The 18,395-nt window shown below is 42.3% G+C and overlaps 1 protein-coding gene and 1 pseudogene across 13 annotated transcripts in view; one reads left to right on the forward strand and one right to left on the reverse strand.

Moving 5' to 3' along the window:
• Positions 1-18,395, forward strand: part of TACC1 (transforming acidic coiled-coil containing protein 1) — a 79,954-nt gene that overhangs the window by 15,040 nt on the left and 46,519 nt on the right. The gene's annotated exons all lie outside the window — the stretch shown is intronic.
• Positions 81-3,163, reverse strand: LOC308553511 (large ribosomal subunit protein eL34 pseudogene; annotated as a pseudogene). The gene is made up of 2 exons: positions 2,760-3,163; positions 81-187 (listed from the first exon to the last, which is right to left on the reverse strand). The product of its transcript is annotated as a large ribosomal subunit protein eL34 pseudogene (transcript).

The following is an 18,395-nucleotide window of genomic DNA, read 5'->3' on the forward strand; positions in this document are numbered from 1 at the left end:
AACTCGGCTCGTGGTGGCCGGCGGGGTCCAGGGATCTTGCTGCGGGCTGGCTGCTTACAAGAACTCCCCCTCGTGTTTGTTCAAGGGCTTCGTGGTGATCTCAGAGAAAGGGCTGCATTGTACCAGCGGCAATTAGGCTTTTGTTCTGGGGCCGCAACAATTGGGACACCAAGTACTGAAATGCAAGCTGCAAAGGGACATGTTTAGAGAAAGTGATTACAGAAAGTTGCACAGTTTGAAAGATGACCGTGCCTCTTGCCAGAGAAAGGATGCGTTGACAGCTATTTGTTTCAGAACCCAAGCAATCTTTAAAGTGTTTAATTAAAAAATATTTAGAGTGCGTATGAGTCTTGGAGGTGAGGTAATGCGAAGGAATCCACAGTCTATTTTAATTCAACCAATGTCAAGGCTATTTAATTTGAGAGACATACACTTAGCTATCACTTATATAAGTAGCCTGGGCCATCCGAGGGCTTTTTCATCATCTTTTCAAGGCAAAGGAGCTTCTTGAATATCCAAATGACAGGTGTGTTAATTGTGCCTCCTGATGTTTACATATGATCACTAATCTAAACTTAGTTCAGGCAGCTTATTAATCATAAGAATAGCTGAGAATGACTGAACACGTAAAATGTGGGAAACCCTGTTCTAAATATTGTGTTATTTAATCCCCAGGAACACTGAGTTATTTTCTATTATTGCTTCATTTTACTGGTGAGGAAACTGAGGCGCAGAGATATTAAGTGACCCGTCCAAGGTCACACAGCTAGATGTGAACTCAGGTTGTCTAACTCCAGAGCTCAGGCTGCAGCTGCCTCCTACAGGAGAATTGGGACCATCCTCGGAAATGAACTTTTCTCTCTGCTGGCAGAACACACCCCATTTTTCTTCAGTTCTTCTAAAATAAGGGAGAAATCTGGGTTAGCAATGCTTAAGACCAAGTAAGAGGAAAGTGCCAAAATTGATTTAAAACAATTTTTTAATTTATTGATTTTAGAGAGAGAGGAAGGAAGGGAGAGAGAGAGAAACATCAATTTGTTGTTTCTTATTTATGCATTCATTGATTGATTCTTATATGTGCCCTGACCAGGGAACGAACCTGAAACTGTGGCATATAGGGATGATGCTCTGACCAACTGAGCTACCCAGCCAGGGCTGATTTAACTTTTTTAAAAACAAACAGACAAACATAAGAGGCAGTAGAACACTGAGATGAAGTTAAGAGCTTTGGAGGCAGATAGCCCTGCTCCTTCATAGACTGTCCTGAAGATGACATAAGGTCATGTATATATGAACAGCAAGTTATAGTTTTATCTCTGAGCAATATATTGTTTTAGCCAAGGATAAAAATTAACTGTTTAATCTTTGTGAACATGTGGCTGGTTTTATTGTGCAACTTGAAAGTAAATATTGGAACCATTCACTGATAGCATGCTGAAGAAATGAACTCAGTGCTTTCTATGTAAGATTCAGTTGTTAGGGCGGAGAATTCAGTTCTCAGTGGTTAAATCATCCAGTGGTTTGGCCATAGATAGAGGATCTCCCTCTCCGATGAGGTTCTGCATATACCTTATATATTTAGCAAAGCTTACCTAAAAAAGACCAACATAAAAGCTCATTCTTGGTCTTCACCTGGGAATACAGCCTGGGATGCCCTACCCTACTCAAGGGAATACATTAAAAGCACATAAGTGCGTGTAGGCAGTGTTGGGATTAGTAGCCTCGTCAGAGTGTGTGAGCTCTGCTTAATTAATCAACCCTACAAACCACCTCGTGTGTAGCTGGTGAAAGTCTCTAGAAATGTGATTCCATGCCTGGAATATACATGAAAAGCAAAACGTATGCTTTTTATCCAAGTCCTGCCTTGTTCAGATGTGTAAGCCACAAGTTTCTCCAGGGTCTAAGAAAGTGGAGGAATCGTTGTTAATGTCACCCAGCTGCAGATTTCCTGCCGGACATGTGGCTGTTGTGGATAACACTGACCTCAAGGAAGTTCTCCTACTCAGGCTGTTGCATTTTCAAAATCTATTGTTCCTTTTTAAATAAATAGATACATGAAAATCTCACACGTAATGCTCGCATTTATCTTGTGAGGGAGAAATTATGTTTCAGAATGTCCCCAATTTACATTTCAGAATAATCCAGTACTAAATGTAACCAGATAAACCTCTAAACAGAGCTCTATTGTGAAATATAAACAAGTATGGATGCACATGAAAAGAAGTGTCTGATTCTAAGATAATACTCAGTATTTTTTTAATATTGTAGCTGTCCACCTTCTCCAAACCCAAGAAAACAAATGAGCTGGCTTTGGTAAAAGCTAGGGGAAATTTCACTTCATCTATTCAGGGCAGCTGCACAATATGGTGATTAAATGCAGAAGCTGGAGAATGAGGCTGACCTGGGTTGAAATTCCAGCTAGACTGCATGCTAACTTAGTTCAGGAAGCTTTGGAAAATGATCATTCAACTCTTCAGTTGAGCAAATTTCTGCATTTTTAAAATGTCAATAATAATAATTCCTACTTTTTCAAGTGGTGTATATTATTAGCGCAGGACCTGATTATTATTAATACATTCACATGTTCATGTCCCTATAAGGCAGACGCTATGCTAAGTTCTTTGGGACACACACACACATCTTTTATTTGTTTTTATTACTTAAAAAATTTTAGTGTTGACATCATTGCAGGTATCCTCCTATTGCCCGCCCTTGGCCCACTTCCACCCACCCCCACCACCCCCACCCTTGGCCTTCACCAAAGTATTGTCCGTGCCCATGGGGTATGCATATATCTTTAGAAAAAGCTTCATTTTTAAATTTACCTTTCTGACTTTGTGCTTGTGCCTTCAGCACTTTTCACAGCGGTTTTCTGCGCCTCAATAAGGAAAGCATGGTTGGTCCTGTCACAGACACATTTAGCGCACATGGATCCACCATAGGCCCCGCTGGTGTGTTTTTTTGTTTCAGACGATCTCATTAGAACTTTATGTCTCACAGCATGAACTCTGCAAAGTCAACCTGGGCACGTGTAGATTTTGGTGCTTTCCCAACCTTCTTGGTATAAAAGTAAACAATTCTATTATCAGGGGTTCAAGACAGCCTGGTTTTGTAGAGCTGTGTTGTAGGACAGCCTCCGACGACATGTCAAACACTGGACCATCCTGAATCCTGTACACACCGTCCCAGAAGAGGGTGCGTGTATTTTTGAGTGAGGCAGGGTCTCTTCGGAAGAGGCGGACCCCAGGTACTAATTCAGCAAGGCATCTTACAGAAGCAAGGCAATAGCTTCTTCGAGTCAATTTTCTCCTCAGTTAATTTCCATTTTCCAGAAAGATCAAGAGGGTGGACATGTGTTTAGAGTGATGGCAGTTTGGTGAAATGTTTGAAATCACTGATTCCATAGCTGATTATTTTCGGTAGTGTGTCCAGGATGGGTTTCCTAAGAGCAGCAAATAATCTGTGGAGAGAATTGAAAAGGGGACATGAAGCAGAGTCTCTTATTCATTGGGGAATATGGTGTATAACTAATTCATCTAATACTTGTTGAGATTGTGTGCACCTGTTGTCAGTTCTTGTTAAGTTTCCGGTCCGATATTTGTTTGCATTTGGAATATAGCATAATGGAATAGGTCAGTGGCAATGCCAGGAAGGGTTTCTGAGGTCTGGAGTGTTTTTGCCGTGAACCCTTCTGATCGAGTGAATTAAATGCAGGCTCTGCAATGTTCTGGTGAACTTCAAAGTCAGCAACAACTAAGCTGAAGTGCCTCTTGATGGGCAAGTCACTGTGACACAGATGTCCCTGACATGAAGAGGGAGGCGCTGGCTTTGAAGTTTCAGACACAGGAAAACATGACTCAAAATAAGTAAACTTCGGGAACAGTATTTCTGAAACCTATTGCTTTCAAGTCCATTATATTGTTCACCACCTTCTCACCACACAATTTTTATTGTCATTAAAAACATTTAAGTGCCCAGCTGGACATGGCTCAGTGGTTTCCTAGGATCCAGGAGGTCGCGGTTTGATTCCCGGTCAGGGCACATGCCTGGGTTGCGGGCTTGATCCCCAGTTGGGGGCCTGCAGGAGGCAGCCGATCAATGACTCTCATCATTGATGTTTCTATCTCTCCCCCCCTCTCTGAGATCAATAAAAATATATATTTTTAAAAAAATTAAGCTCCCAATTGCTATAGGAAATTTTAAACATCCATGGAGAATGTTTTAGTGTACAATTAAGAGGGAGATTTAGAGAAAGTTTGTGGAAAAGACCCAGAAAAAAGCAGCTACATGAAGAAAAGTTCAAAGAATTACAGTGTTTAACTTGGAGGAGGGACTTGAGAGAGGTGGAAATGTATATTTTCAGGGTATGTTCGCCTGCCGCATCTCCAGCAAAGCCAGCCCTAAAGGAAATGGCCTGAGTGACATGACAAGGGAATTATTTGCGTGTGTACATTGAGTTTAGATACCATAACTTCTAGACTGTGAGGGTAGTTGAAATAGTAAAGAGAGTTAATAGGGAAGATGAACCCCTCTCTGAAAATCACAAAGAGGTTACGATAGAGATCCCACCAAGGATTGAAACGCTAAGGGGCTTCACGTGCGGTTTTGCTCCACAGTATCTTCCTTGTGCCCCATCCCCACTTCCACCCCACAGCTTCTCCCAGCTGGTACATGTTTCAGTATTAAAAATCAAGAAGAGAAAAGGGAGGAAAAGGGCACAGCTGCTGGTGTCCCGAGCTAACAAAGTAGATGATCGAATGCCTGAGTTGGTTAGTAGCCAGAGTGGGCCTCAGGATGTGTGGATTTGTTAGCCCAAGGTCAGGAAATGAACTGATAGTGTCTTGAACGGCCATGGAACATGGACGTCTATCTTCTGAGAAAGCTCACTCACGGTGGCTGTTGTGGGGTGTTATTTTTCTACATTTTTTATTGTGGTAAAATATATATAACAAAATTCACCATTTTAATCATTTTTAAGTGTACAACTCAGTGGCATTAAGTACATTCACAGTATCATATAACCATTACAACTATTCATTTCCAGAACTTTTTCATCATACTAACCAGAAACTCTGCACCCATTAAACATTAGCTCCCCATTTTCCCCTCCACTGACCCCCGGTAGCCTTTATTCTACTTTCTGTCTCTACCTGCCTATGGGTCTTTCCAGTACGTGGAATCAAACAATATTTATCCTTCTGTGTCTGGCTTACTTAACTTAGCATAATGCCCTCAGTGGTTCATCCACGTTGTAGCATACATGTATCAGAATTTCATTCCTTTTTATGGCTGAATAGTATTCCATTATATACATGTGTGTGTGTGTGTGTGTATGAAACATTTTGTTTACCCATTCATCTGTTGATGGACAGTTGGGTTGCCCACACCTTTTGACTATTGTGAGTAACTCTGCCATGAACTTGGGTGTGTACATATTGGTTTGAGGCCCTTCTTTCAGCTCCTTTGGGTATATGCCTGGGAATGAAATTGCTGGATCATGTGGTAACTCTGTGTTTAATGTTTTGAGGTACCACCAAACTGTTTTCCACAGGACTTCACCATTTTACATTCTCACCAGTTTATCTACATTCTTTCCAACACTTGTTATTTTCTGATTTTTTTTTTTTTTAAAACATTAATAGCTATCCTAATGGGTGTGAATTATCCTCATTTTGCTTTGATTTGCATTTCCCTAATGTTCCCTACTAGTTACTCTAGTATTAGTATGAGGTATTAAACAAGCCTTTCTCTTCCCATTGATTTGTAATACCATTTTAAAAATTCAATAGTATAACCTTTTTAACCCTTGATGGTCTTTCTCTTTCCATTCTCATTCACTCAACAAATATTAATTGACTGTATTCTTATGTTCAGGCACCATGAATATTATTTATTACTTATGGGGGAATTTACATGAGCAGAGGAAAGCATTTTGAAATGTACAAAATGTAAAAAAAAAATTTAATACTATTAGGCACAGGACATTGCCAGCCAGATAAGTGGAAGTGACCTTGTGAATGGAGCTTGGAACTGAAGCACATTCATGATTGAGCTTTTCTCATAGATTTTACATTGACCTAGATCCATCTGCAGTCCATTTGAAGGTTTCATTTGCAACAATTTAGCTTCCTGTATGGAAACATGGTACACCTGCAAGCTTTGTTAGGCTTACATTTCATGTGCAGTCTAGATTTTATTCTTCATAGTAATATGATATAAAATTCTAGCAGATTTATATAAGGAATGGCAAATGATAAACCACTGTTCTCTCTACTCCTCCTGTATCTTCCACTTCTACCTGGGGCCACTCGGTATCCTTGGAGAGTGAGAGAATCCCTCACTTTTACATTTCTTTATTCTCAGAATTCTTAGTTTTAAGAATACCTTGTAGCCTGGCTGGGTGTGGCTCAGCAGTTGAGTATCCACCTAGGATCCAGGAGATCAAGGTTCGATTCCCAGTCAGGTCATAAGCCTGGGTTGTGGGTTCGATCCCCAGCAGGGGATGTGCAGGAGGCAGCCGATCAATGACTCTCTCATCACTGATGTTTCTCTCCCTCTCTCTCCCTCTCCCTTCTTCTCTCTGAAATCAATAAAGATATATTTAAAAAAAAGAATACCTTGATATATATATTATTTTTTTTTGCCTGTACATAGTACAGTTTCACCTTGACCAACCTTATGATATATCTGCTGCAAATATTATTAATAACAATTGTAGGCAAAAGAAATTATATTTGGCTTGGTGAGATTTAGGGTATTACATAGAAACTTTAGAGTCATATCTATTTTCCAAAAGCTGTATTGTTCTGTTTCTAATATAATCCATACATCTGTCTTGCAATGCATGTCCCCATGAAAGTCTGACAGCATGTTATATCACTGATGAGAGCTCTCAAGAATCTTGCAAAGATACTTTGCTTTAAAGCAATAGCTCTTAAAACTTCTTTGGACCACAGATCCCTTAATAATATAATAAAACTTTTAGAGACTTTTTCCAAATGAAAATACACATATACATCATATATAAAAATTAGGAGATCCTAAAGTTTATGCATTATCTCATTTAATTCTCTCATGGACCCTCTGAAATATATCTGATTTTCTCCATTTTAAAGATGAATAAACTGAGGCCTGGAAAAGCTGAGAAACTAAGGCCACAGAGCTGCCAAATGGTAGAGCTAGGTTTCAAGTCTGGTGAACCTGGCTGAGGCAGAGGAAAGAAAATTACCAGTCACTTCCAGTGTGGGCCTGCTACACAGGCAACTCATTAACCAGAAGAGGCTTCTGTTTGTCTGCTAGAAAGTAAGTTTTTATGGCTCTTTCCCTACTGATAACAGTTTCAGGAAAGTAAATGTTTGAGAAAACATTGTCCAACCCATTCTGTAGATAAATACCTATATACTGTATTGCATTTACATAGAGCAAATAGAAGGCCTCTCCTGGGTTTCTTTGCTGAATTATTTGTGCCTGAATCTTGCTTTAATCTTGCTTTCCTAACTACAAAATGTTATGTTTCTGTGGCTACCTAAAAATTGTTCCTAAATAGGGGTTTGAGAAAACAAAACTAGGAAAGGCTTGGGTTGGAAGTTGACTGACATTTTATCTGCCAGACATCTTTTTCTAAGCGTTTATCTGAGTCCAGTAGTGTCTGCCTGTCTCTGCCCCTTGCCTTTTCAAATCTGTGTATCCACTGGTTTCATCATGTGTGAAGCCATGGTTCCTAATAAATGTCCAGTGGACCGTAATGATGACATTTGGGAACACAAGTCAAGTCCTAAATACATGGGCCACCTTTATAGTTGATATCCCAAGTGTGGGTTGGCAGGTTGCCCTGAGGACAAGATTGGAACTAAGATGTGTGCCCAGATTTCAGGAGTAGCTGACAATAGCAGAGAGGAAGAGAGACAGAGGTAGTTGGTATAGTCTGGAGTGGGCCTCTCTCACTTGTCCTTCCTGCTTCTTGCCAGGTAGAAGGCGCTGTTCTCCAGTCCTCCCACCGGGGGGCGCCAGCCACCATCTGCTTCGTTTTTGGCTGAGGTTGGCCTGCCTTGAGCAAGACTGTTTCTTCAGCCCTAGCGGGTTTGGCTCAGTGGTTAGAGTGTCAGCCTGTGGCCTAAATTGAATTTTTTGATACTTCTGTTTCCTTCTGCTGGCTAGGATCCTGCCCCTCATGGATGTGTTGTTTCTCTTCACTCCTCCAAGTCAGAGCATATTTTTTGTGGCTTCTGATTAGTTGAAAGCCCTCACCCTTCTTCCTGTAGTTCATTGGTGTTCACTTGTTGAATTGTGGTATAAACACCCTCTGTTGGATGCAGGGTGCTCATTGTGACTTTTTGTATTTATAGAAATATAAATTTTGAGGAAAATGCTCTTCAAAAAAAATTGCTGCCGGAGTTTGTGACAGAACTTTCTGGTGCCCTCTGGTGGCTGCTGTAGCTCCCAGCTGGCTGATACGTCAGTACGGAGAAGGTTTTCTTCACAGAGAGGAAGGGGGAGACCGTGCTTCCCCAGCCCAGCAGCATGCAGATTCTTCCCTGACAAGAGTGGGTTACCCCAGCTCCTGAGGCCAAATCCCAAACAACTCCAATACTTACTGGACTGGCTACTCCAACACCTCTTTCTCAGTCTTAGTTGCCCTAGGCCTACTCTTTAAAATTTCTCCTTGTGTTTGGCAGTCCGTTCTAGTTTATGGTCTTTTTCTTTAAGTAAAAGCTGTTTTTATACCCCTGCTAATTTTCTGTCTTGTTTGATTGATGCCATAACCCTGTATGAATGGTCAGTGGGCCTGGGGAGGGTCTTGTGTTGAGACAGGAGTGCCTGAGGGGAGGGTGTGACTCCGTGTGTGTGTGTGTGTGTGTGTGTGTGTGTGTGTGTGTGTGTGTGTGTTGGTATGTGTATGATTGCATGGGAGTGTCTGTATGTATCTGTGCACAGGTGTGTGTGACTGTGTGGGAGGTGTATATATGTGTCTGTGTGCACATGTGCGCAAGTGTGTATGTGGGAGGTGTGTGTACACAAGTATGTGTTGCTGTGTGTGGGAGGTATGTATATGTGTCTGTGTGTGTGACTGTGTGTGTATGTGCACTGATGTGTGGGGAAGGTGTGTATGTGCACAGGAGTGTGTGGGAGGGGTGTATGTGTGCAGGTATGTGTGGGAAGGGTGTGTGTGTATGTGCACAGGTGTATGTGGGCGGTGTATGTCTGTATGTGCACGGGTGTGTGTGGGAGGGGTGTGTGTGTGTGCACGAGCATGCGCCTGTGTGGCCAGCCCCGACTTTCCCTCCAGTCCTTCCTCACAAAGCAGTGGCCGTTGCACACACGGAGATGTCAGAAGACTGTGGTTTCCCTGCTGAGCCGAGGAGCTCTGCTCGGGGCTGTGTTGTGTGCCCGGTGTAGAGTATGAATACTCTAGCCGACAGCATCAAATCCCAGATTTTTCACATTCTTCACAAAACAGAGAGGCTTTTCGATGCTGCTTGTTCCTCAGCATGAAACTATCTCCCCAGGAGCAGCGGCCTTCTTGCCTTCGGAGTCATCTTGAGGGGAGTGTGATTGGGGTTTGCGTTTCTCTTTTGCAGTCAGCAGCATCACCACCCTTGGGTTTCCCTCCCGCGCTCCTTTCTCCCTCTCCCTCTATCATGTTGTTTCCTTTTTTGGTCATGCTTGAGCTTTCCTCCAAGTTCATCAGTCAGAGGAGGCTCGGAATGTGTGAAACACACCAGCCCTTGAGTTGTGCTGTCTGTTACGTGCCTGTTTCATAAGTTGAGTCCAGAGAGGGTAAGCAGGTCCCGGGGCATGCCTTGCCCAAACTGAGTCACTCAATAAATGTTTTTCAATGAGTGGATTCAATTAAAGTGTGGATGCTGAAGGTAAAACAATTCTGAATATCTTACTAGAGAAAAAAGTCAACATCTAAATTGAGAAAAGAGGCCCTGGTCTGGTAGCTCAGCCAGGGTTGCGGGTTCGATCTCCGGTCAGGGCACGTACAAGAATTAACCAATGAATGTATAACTAAGTGGGACGACAAATCGATGTTCCTCTCTCTCTAAAATGAATCAATTTTAAAAAAATTAAACGGAAAAAAGAAAGATTCCAGCACAATATTTGACAATTTAAGATCTAAGAGTTAGGTAATTTCTTTAAATTTGGCCCTTGGTGAGGTAGAGTGAATTCTGGGAACACCCGAGGCTGCTTTGCAACAACAGATGCACCAGGAGCCGTGGAATGAGACTGAAGGATGTAGCCGCACGGCCTCCGTGTATCCATTCCCGGCACCAGCAGCCTGGGAAATGTGCCGACCAGCTGTCATTACTTGAGGCTTACAGAGCATTTAAAATAAAGGGATTATTGAACCAAGAGGCCAGTGACTAGTGAAAGTGCCCATCATGTTGGTTAGTGCCGGTGCAGAGTCACAGTTCCACAGGTACGGTCCGCCGATAGCGCTGCGCGGACTGCCTGACCTGGGTTGCCTGCTGGATATGCCGCAGTTACCCCGGCCCAGGCCATTTCTCCTGCAGGTGGCTCCACTGGGCAGCTTTTCACCTGTCTCCCTCCCTGAGGATGCTAGATTTTCTTCAGAATCCTGCCAAAGGGCCCGAGACGTGATACAGAGAATGGGGACGCGTAGTGGTGAAAAAGTTGAGAGGTTATCAGGAGACATACATTGGATGGGCTTGGGCCATGCGCCCTGTGCTGACCCGAGTGGTGGTGGTGGGAGGGTTGGATGCTGGTGGAATGGATGGACCGTTAATTAGGCCTGAGCCGCTTTCCCACCCCTGCGTCAGGAGCCACGATATCCAAACCACAGGCCCTGAGAGTGGGAGGGAGTGGCTCTCAAAGAAAATATGGGTTGTTGCTCAAAGAAGGGGAATATTGAACTTGTTCATTAAAAAGCTTTTTGTCTCTAGGTTGGTTCCTATATAGAGAGTGAGGGTCTATAGTGTTGTTAGTGTAGGCGGTGTCTCTGAAATTTCTTTCTTGTGACACCACAAGGACCTGTTTCCTCCAGCAACAGTGTGACTGTAAAAACAATGATTTAAGGCATCTTTGTGTGCTTCCTGCATTGGCATCACCTGGAAGGCACACAGATCGCCGGGCCACCCCCCAAGTTTCTGATTCAATAGGTCTGGGGTGGGACTCAAGAATTTGCATTTCTAATCTCCAGGTGATGCTGACACTGCTGGTCCAGAGACCACACATTTAGTGCTACAGATTTAAGTCAAAAGGCTTAAGCACTTCATTTACAAGAAAGAAGGAAAGAAAGAATAAAAGGAGGGGAAGGCAGGAAGGGAGTCAGCCAGTGTTTCAATAAATACATTGCAAAATGTTCAGACTTCATTGTTAACCAGATGTGTTCAAATAAAACCAACAATGACATGTTATTTCCACCTATTTGCCGAAGTTTTAGAAGACTGACTAAACTCAGTGTTGATTAAAGTTTAGGGAAAGCCGTCTCACACAGTCTTTTGAAAACATAAATTAGTACATACTTTCTGCAGGGCAGTTTGGCTCTGTGTACCCCAATACAGAAAGAGTTTGTTTTGACACTACAGTCCCACTTCTGGAGTTTTAACTCTAAGAAATAATCTTGTATATGTGGAAAGATGCATGCATAGAGTGGTTCCTCACAGTTTTATTATAATGAGGAACAAAGAACCCCCTAAATATCCCTCCATGGGGAGCAAAGGATGTAAATTACATAACCACACAAAGGCTTGTTATGTAGCTAAGAGGAGGCAGTTAGAACACTTGGGCTCTATTGGGTCAGGAAGGGTCTTGGCTGCACATCCTGGCTCTCACTTCCTCCCCTGGGGAGCAGAGCTTATAATGAAAACAGGAGAAGTAGGGGATAGGTCCTCACCTCTAGCAGAGGGCAATATATATATTTAAATCCTACTTGTTTAAAAGTTCAGTCTGTATCTATCTATCTGTCTATCTATCATCTATCTATCATCTATCTATCTATCTATCTATCTATCTATCAATCATCTATCTATCTTTCGTCTATCTTACCCATCTATCATTTATCAATCATCTGTCTATCTATCTGTCTATCTATCTATCTATCTATCTATCTATCATCTATCATCTATCTTACCCATCTGTCTGTCTATCATCTTTCATCTATCTTAGCCATCTATGTATGTATGTATGTATGTATCTATCATCTATCACCTCTCTCTCTCTCTCTCTCTCCCCCCTTCCCCCTCCCCCCCAGCTCATGCTTGTGTATATGTAAGAGAAGGACTTGGAGGGTTTGTCAGTTCACTTAATCACCAAATATGATTGATCAGACAGAACAGGATAGACAGGGTTCAGAGAGAACACCTCTAGTTGGGAAAAGACAGATAATAATAAGAAAAATATAAATAATTTAATTCCAGATGTAAAAAGTGCTTTGAAAAAGATAAAAGCAGGGTGTGGCGCTCACCAACATTTTAACAGTGGCTGTTTAGCATAAGCATGACTATGGGTAAGTTTTCCTTTCTTCTTTGTTCTTTTCTGTGTCATTAAAAATTCACTTTTACAAAGACCATCATCCTTAACGTAGGCTCCTGGATAACCTGTGTCTTCCTTTCCTGCTTCACCAACCTGAGCCTGACAGTTCTTCCCCTCCCTCACTTTAGCCACCCTTGCTCCAAAGCAGAGGCTCCTGTTCCCTCTGCAAGGTGCTGTGACCCTCCACACTTCTTAGGCTCAGCCCTCAGCACGTCACTTCCTCAAAGCAGCTCCCCCACTACCTGATTTATCTCCAGGAACCCCCCATCTCATCCTCCTTAGCCTTTATCATAGCCCTCTGCACTTTTCTTATATATCATGCATGACAGTTTGTAATTACATATTTATATCTTTGCTGACTAAACTCACTAATATGCAAGCTCTACGTGGGCAAGAACTGGGTCTGTTTTGTCATTTGTAATATTTATGGAATTGTTATTGGGGAATTTGAGGTATCCCTTTCCCCACTGAGTGCTGGGGGTGGAGTCCTTCCAATATCTCAAGAAAAATGAATTTTCTGAGACTCACATGGGAGGACGAGTGATTTTTATTTGCGTGGAATTACATCTCAGGGTTTCCGAAGTTCCATTTCCCTTAGTCCAGTTATAGAAGAAGTGTAGTTGGGGTTTCAGTAGAACTAGAAACAAAGCCAGTGTCCAGAGTTTCCTTTCCATGTTGCAGTTGGGTCCAGGTCAGCATCAGGCTGGTTGCAGTCCTTTAGTCCATTGTATGTGGGGTCCACATGACCATGGGCCATGTGGGCGAGTGTAGTGGAGCCTAGAAAGCACGCCCCTTGCAACAAGAGTCCCAAGAGAGAGAGACCAAAAGTATAAGAGAATTCCTTTGTTCAGGGAATTAAATATCCCAAATTTCTCGCCCTTGACGTGGTGACACCTATTCTGGCCCATGATCTGTTCCCAGGTGTGACTAATAGCAAGCACCTTTGCTAGTTCTCCCAACTTTACTGGGAATGCATCTGTCTCCCCCCTGATCAGACCCTTCCCCCAGTGATCTGCAGGGGGGATAGACCAGTGGCTTCCTGGGGAGTGTAAAGCTTTAGCTTCCTGGTAAAGCTGCCCAAATGACATGCCTAAAATATTTGGCCTTCCCTTTGCTCCTTTCCTGTTATTAATAACTAGGTTAATTACAGTGGTATCAGAATGATTGAATGAAAGATGCTGAAATGCCCCCAAAGAGGTTATATAGTTAATGAGGAGGTGAGGCTGCTATAACAAAGAGACCCAGTTGTATGATTGTGCAAAGAAGATGGACTTTTATTTCCCTCTCACGGAACAGTCCTTGGTTGGTAATTTGTCTAAGGCAGCAGGCTGTTCAGCTCCACGAGCTCAGCCTGGCCTGGCCCCATCTGTCTTGTTGCTTCACCATCCCAAGTTTGGTCCTTGTAGGGGAGGAAATTTTTTCCCTTCTCCCCTTCAGGTTGTTTGGCTGGTCTAATAACATACTACAGATCAACAGGAGAAAAACAAATTTAACTTTGTATATATGGGATATGCATAAAAATATGAGACCCAAAGGCAGTCAGGCAATTGAAGCTTATATGAGATCCTGAACTAAGGAATGAAATAGGGGCCTGGGGCTTCAAAGGGAAGGAGGGTAACTCACAGGAAGATGGAAGAGCAGATATTTGGTAATCAGAAGTTTGCCCTGCCACACAGTTATCTCTGATAACAGCTCTTTTTTTGAGCCAGGTGCCCTATAGGTAGTTAAGGAAGAGGTAAACGTTTTCTTTGAGTCTACTTGGTCTTGATTGACTTTAGTTCAAAGTAATCCACATGCCAAAGTGGCACACTCTGAGGTGGCATATTCTGCTCCCCTTCATCTTCACCCACTCAACAGAAGCTGGCTCACCCCCAACCTATGGGATGGGGGAAGGAAAATGCAAGACAAGCAGTTTTCTTTTTAAAGACATTGCCTCAAAGTCACATCTACCATTGGCTCACATCCCGCAGGTCAGAACTGAGTCACAAGGCCACCCCTAAGCTGCAGAGAAGGGCTCTAGCTGGGAAATGTGACCTCTAGCTGGGTGGCCATGTGCCCAGCAAAAACTCAGGGGGTTCTTTTACAGGAAGAAATAAGAAAATAATGGATGTGGGCGGAAGATAGACTCTACCATGGTGGTCTTGTGGAAATTCAAAGAATAGGGGTGCAGAAGGCACACAATGCTAAAGCAGCATTACAGTTTTTCTTTTTTATCTTGTTTGTGTGTGTGTGTGTGTGTGTGTGTGTGTGTTCATTGGTACAGAAGGAATAGAGCTATGAGTTATGTTTCACAATTTGTGTAGGAGGTTTCTTTTGACAATTTTATCAAATTTCCAGCGGTAAAATTGTTCAATTCCTCTAGGAAGATAGAAGAGATCAGTGTGACCCCTTCCTTCAGAGTATCAATATTTTCACTTACCAAGTTGAAGCCAGCTGCACTGTTCCTGAGACGGAGGGATCTCTCTTGTCCTATGTGCCAGTCTGAAATTACCCTGAAGCTAATGAAACTTAAATTCCAGGACCCATTACTTGCATAGGCCCCCCTCCTAGTCTCCAGAGGGGCCCTAGCATTGTGTTCGTGAGGTCCTTTTGTATTTCTCTTAAAGAGAGCTCTCATTTTCATGGCAAATGCCTCTGAGTAATATGGGTGTCACACTTTAGTCACCAGCAGGTCATTTAGATTAGATTCACAGGCTGCCCGCTGGGCATTCCTCTCCTTTCCACCCACTGCATGTCACCCAAGCTTTCTGCTGCTTGTATTAATTTCTGGCAAGTCTGGGTTCTCTGAGTAAGAACCCCCTGTAACTGTCTGAAAAAGAATCTTCTGCTCGTTCCACTATTAGATTAGAAAATTAATATTTTATTAGCCTAAAGCATTTTTCCAGGAGCAGAGTTTGACTCCATCATTCCAGGGTAGAGAAATGGATGCAAATATGCACACACCCCTAATTTTGCATAAAATTTCAAGGAGGTTATGATCTTCTGATATCCTTCCTTTCTATATTTAGAGCAGGAGCCCTAGCTCCAGAAGGTGAAAATGTAGCCAACCTGACTGGTTCAAAATAATACCTTCCTCATGAGACAATGGAGCAAGAGGGTGGGATTAAATGGAAAGTGCTTAGCATAGTGCCTGAGGCATAGTAGCAGTTAGTTATTCATGTCTCTGTTGGGGTTTGGATGATCTTACTAGTTTTCATGAGTTCCTTAGGATGGAATAATCTCAGCTTTTGGTTGCTGCTATTTTCCACAGCCTGTCGATTTGCCCTTTAATTCGAAGGCAAACATTTAGAAACTTTATTCTTCTTATGTAGCCAAATCTGCAGTCTTTATTTTGTGTGTGATTTCATTAATTACCTCGAAGTTTGGACAGTTATCCTTCCAACAGAGCTTTGACAGATTCTGTTGCTTCTAGATTGTTTTCTTCCCATGGTTTGATTTTTATTATTTAGCCATCTAATCCATCTGGAATTTATCTTGGTATATGCTCTGAGCTAAGGGTTTATTTTAACTTGATCTTTTTTCCCATTGCCAACTGTCGACGAAAGAATATCCAAACCTATAGAAAATGTTTCTAAGATTTTATTTGAGCCAAAATTTTGAGGACATGCCCGGAAGCAAAATCTCAATGGATTGAGAAAATGTTCCCGAGAATGGCAATTCTGCAGTTCTTTTTATGCAGATTACATGATATCCATTGGTGGTATATTAAGGGGGTGGGTGGGAGAAAGCAAAGAAGAAATCTCTAGGATTGGATAAAAAGCAAAATGTATAAACACATATTTTTTACATTGCTGGGTATGGGATAGTTAACATTTACAGTCAGTAGAGATGGCATGCAGGCAACAAGGTGGGAGTTTCATGGTCTCGTGCTCTGGTGCCTGCAGTTGTGCCTTCCAGGGGTCTGGAAAAGAAAATTATTCCAACCTTTCAAAGGTGTGGTATTCTAGATGCATAAGAACAATGGACAGGACTCTTAAGGTAAAGATTGACCCTTGCTAAGGATGCTGTAGGCCTAGAACTTGACTACCTGCCATGACCTGCCCAGTTAGGAATTTGGGGTCAGTCCAGCCTGTGTGGTTACTTTCTATCACTGAACTTGTCAGGCCTGTCATGTGCCCCCCCCCCCCCCCGAACTTGTAAGGTTTATGTCATAGCTCCCTTTTCATTCACACAACCAATTATTCTTCAACCATTTATTAAATAATCTTTCCTTCCCCTCTCTATTGTAACACTTTTTAAAATCATATAATAAATTTCTATATCTTATAAAGTCTTTTTCTGGGCTTTCTGTTCTGTTTTACAGAACAAGGATATGCCTATTGTTGCATAAATTAGCCCTATAAATTAATGGGGCAGTATTGCCACCTTTACAATATTTAGTTTTACCAACTTGAAACATTGTGATGTCTTTCCATTTATTCAGCTAGTTGTTTAGCTTATATTCATTAGTGAATAAATGACTGGTATTTTAATATTTGGAGTTTTAAAACAGACCCAAAGAAAACAGCTTTCCTCTCTCCCCACTTTGTATTATAACAGAGAAGTAAAAGGACATATTTTCCTCCAATCTTCACACACATGTAGTTTCAGAACCAAAATATGGAAGTTAGACTTTCACTCTAAACCGATGGAAGCTGGAAGTCACAGAAGGCCGCATATCGTGACACAGAGTTTGCTTCCTAGTTTCCCATCTTTTTATCTCTTAGAAACAGGCAGATTACCCATCACAAACACACAAGTTACTGCAATGAAATGCCTCCAAGTCCCCAGAGTGAGGATTTAGGCAGAGCGGGTGTCCCAATTATTTTGGAAAGTTTCTGTGGTTTTTTTCTTTCTCCTGGTGGAAGCGTCTCACACCCTCCTGTCAGGAATCCCCGATACCCTTTCCAAGTGCATTACCAATTTGACACCTTCTGATTTCTTAGTGACGATGTTTCACAACTTGAAAATGGGACACGTACTTACTAGGATAGTGGGTAGAACACTGGCTATCAGGATGATCTCAGAAAACCCGGGCCATGTGACCAATGTCCTTCTCGTCTTCCAGATACATTGTTTGGGAGATTTCTTTTATGTTGGAGGCAGGGTAGAGGAGAGGGAATAAAATGGCTGCAGGAGAAGGAATATTACTTGATTTCAAATTCCTAAATTCCTTCAGCCTCTTTGCCTCAAGCCTAGATTCCATCTCCCCATAACCCAGGTAAATGAAGTAAAGTTGGTCTTGCCAATTTGGAGTAATACTCATTGTTAGAAGCTGAAATTCATAAGCAACCTAGAAGGGGTTCTCATCTGATTGCCTAATCTGCTGAACAGGAATGAAGTTCAACAGAAAAAAACAAAATATGCTAAATCAGTAACAGTTATTTTACAAGAGGACATACCTGTCTGACAGGCTCTGTAACTGTGATGTTGGGCAGGAAAAACCAGACTTCCATCTACTGGAATAGAAGGTATTTCTAAATTTGAAGACAGTTCACTGCTTTGGGTGGATCTTTTGGGTTCATTTTGGATTTGCTTTTTTTGGATTTGCAGTCATTGGTAGGTCAGAAAAAAAAGCAGGCCTGCTATTGACAATGGCTGTTTTTCACTGAGGGTGGGAGGTATTTCTAGTTGTGATTTTTGCAGCCGGTGACTCATACACAGGAAGCCAGGTCTGTAGAAGCAGCAACAGTTTACAAGGAACATCTAGCTGATGGAATGACTAGCTCCAGGGTGCCTGGGAGGGCATTCTGCTCTCCTGCAGTTTGATGCAGTGCAGAGGGTACTGAAAGGTAGCAGACAGTGGTTCTAGATTCCTTTGTGGTGGTAATTAGCTGTGCGATTTCTGGCAGGTGGTTGCCCTTTCTGGTTCAGTTACTTTATCAGCAGATTGAGAATAAGAAAACCTGCCCCAATAC

This window comes from Miniopterus schreibersii, assembly GCF_964146895.1.
Source record: "Miniopterus schreibersii genome assembly, chromosome: 2".
Classification (NCBI taxonomy): Eukaryota; Metazoa; Chordata; class Mammalia; order Chiroptera; family Miniopteridae; genus Miniopterus; species Miniopterus schreibersii.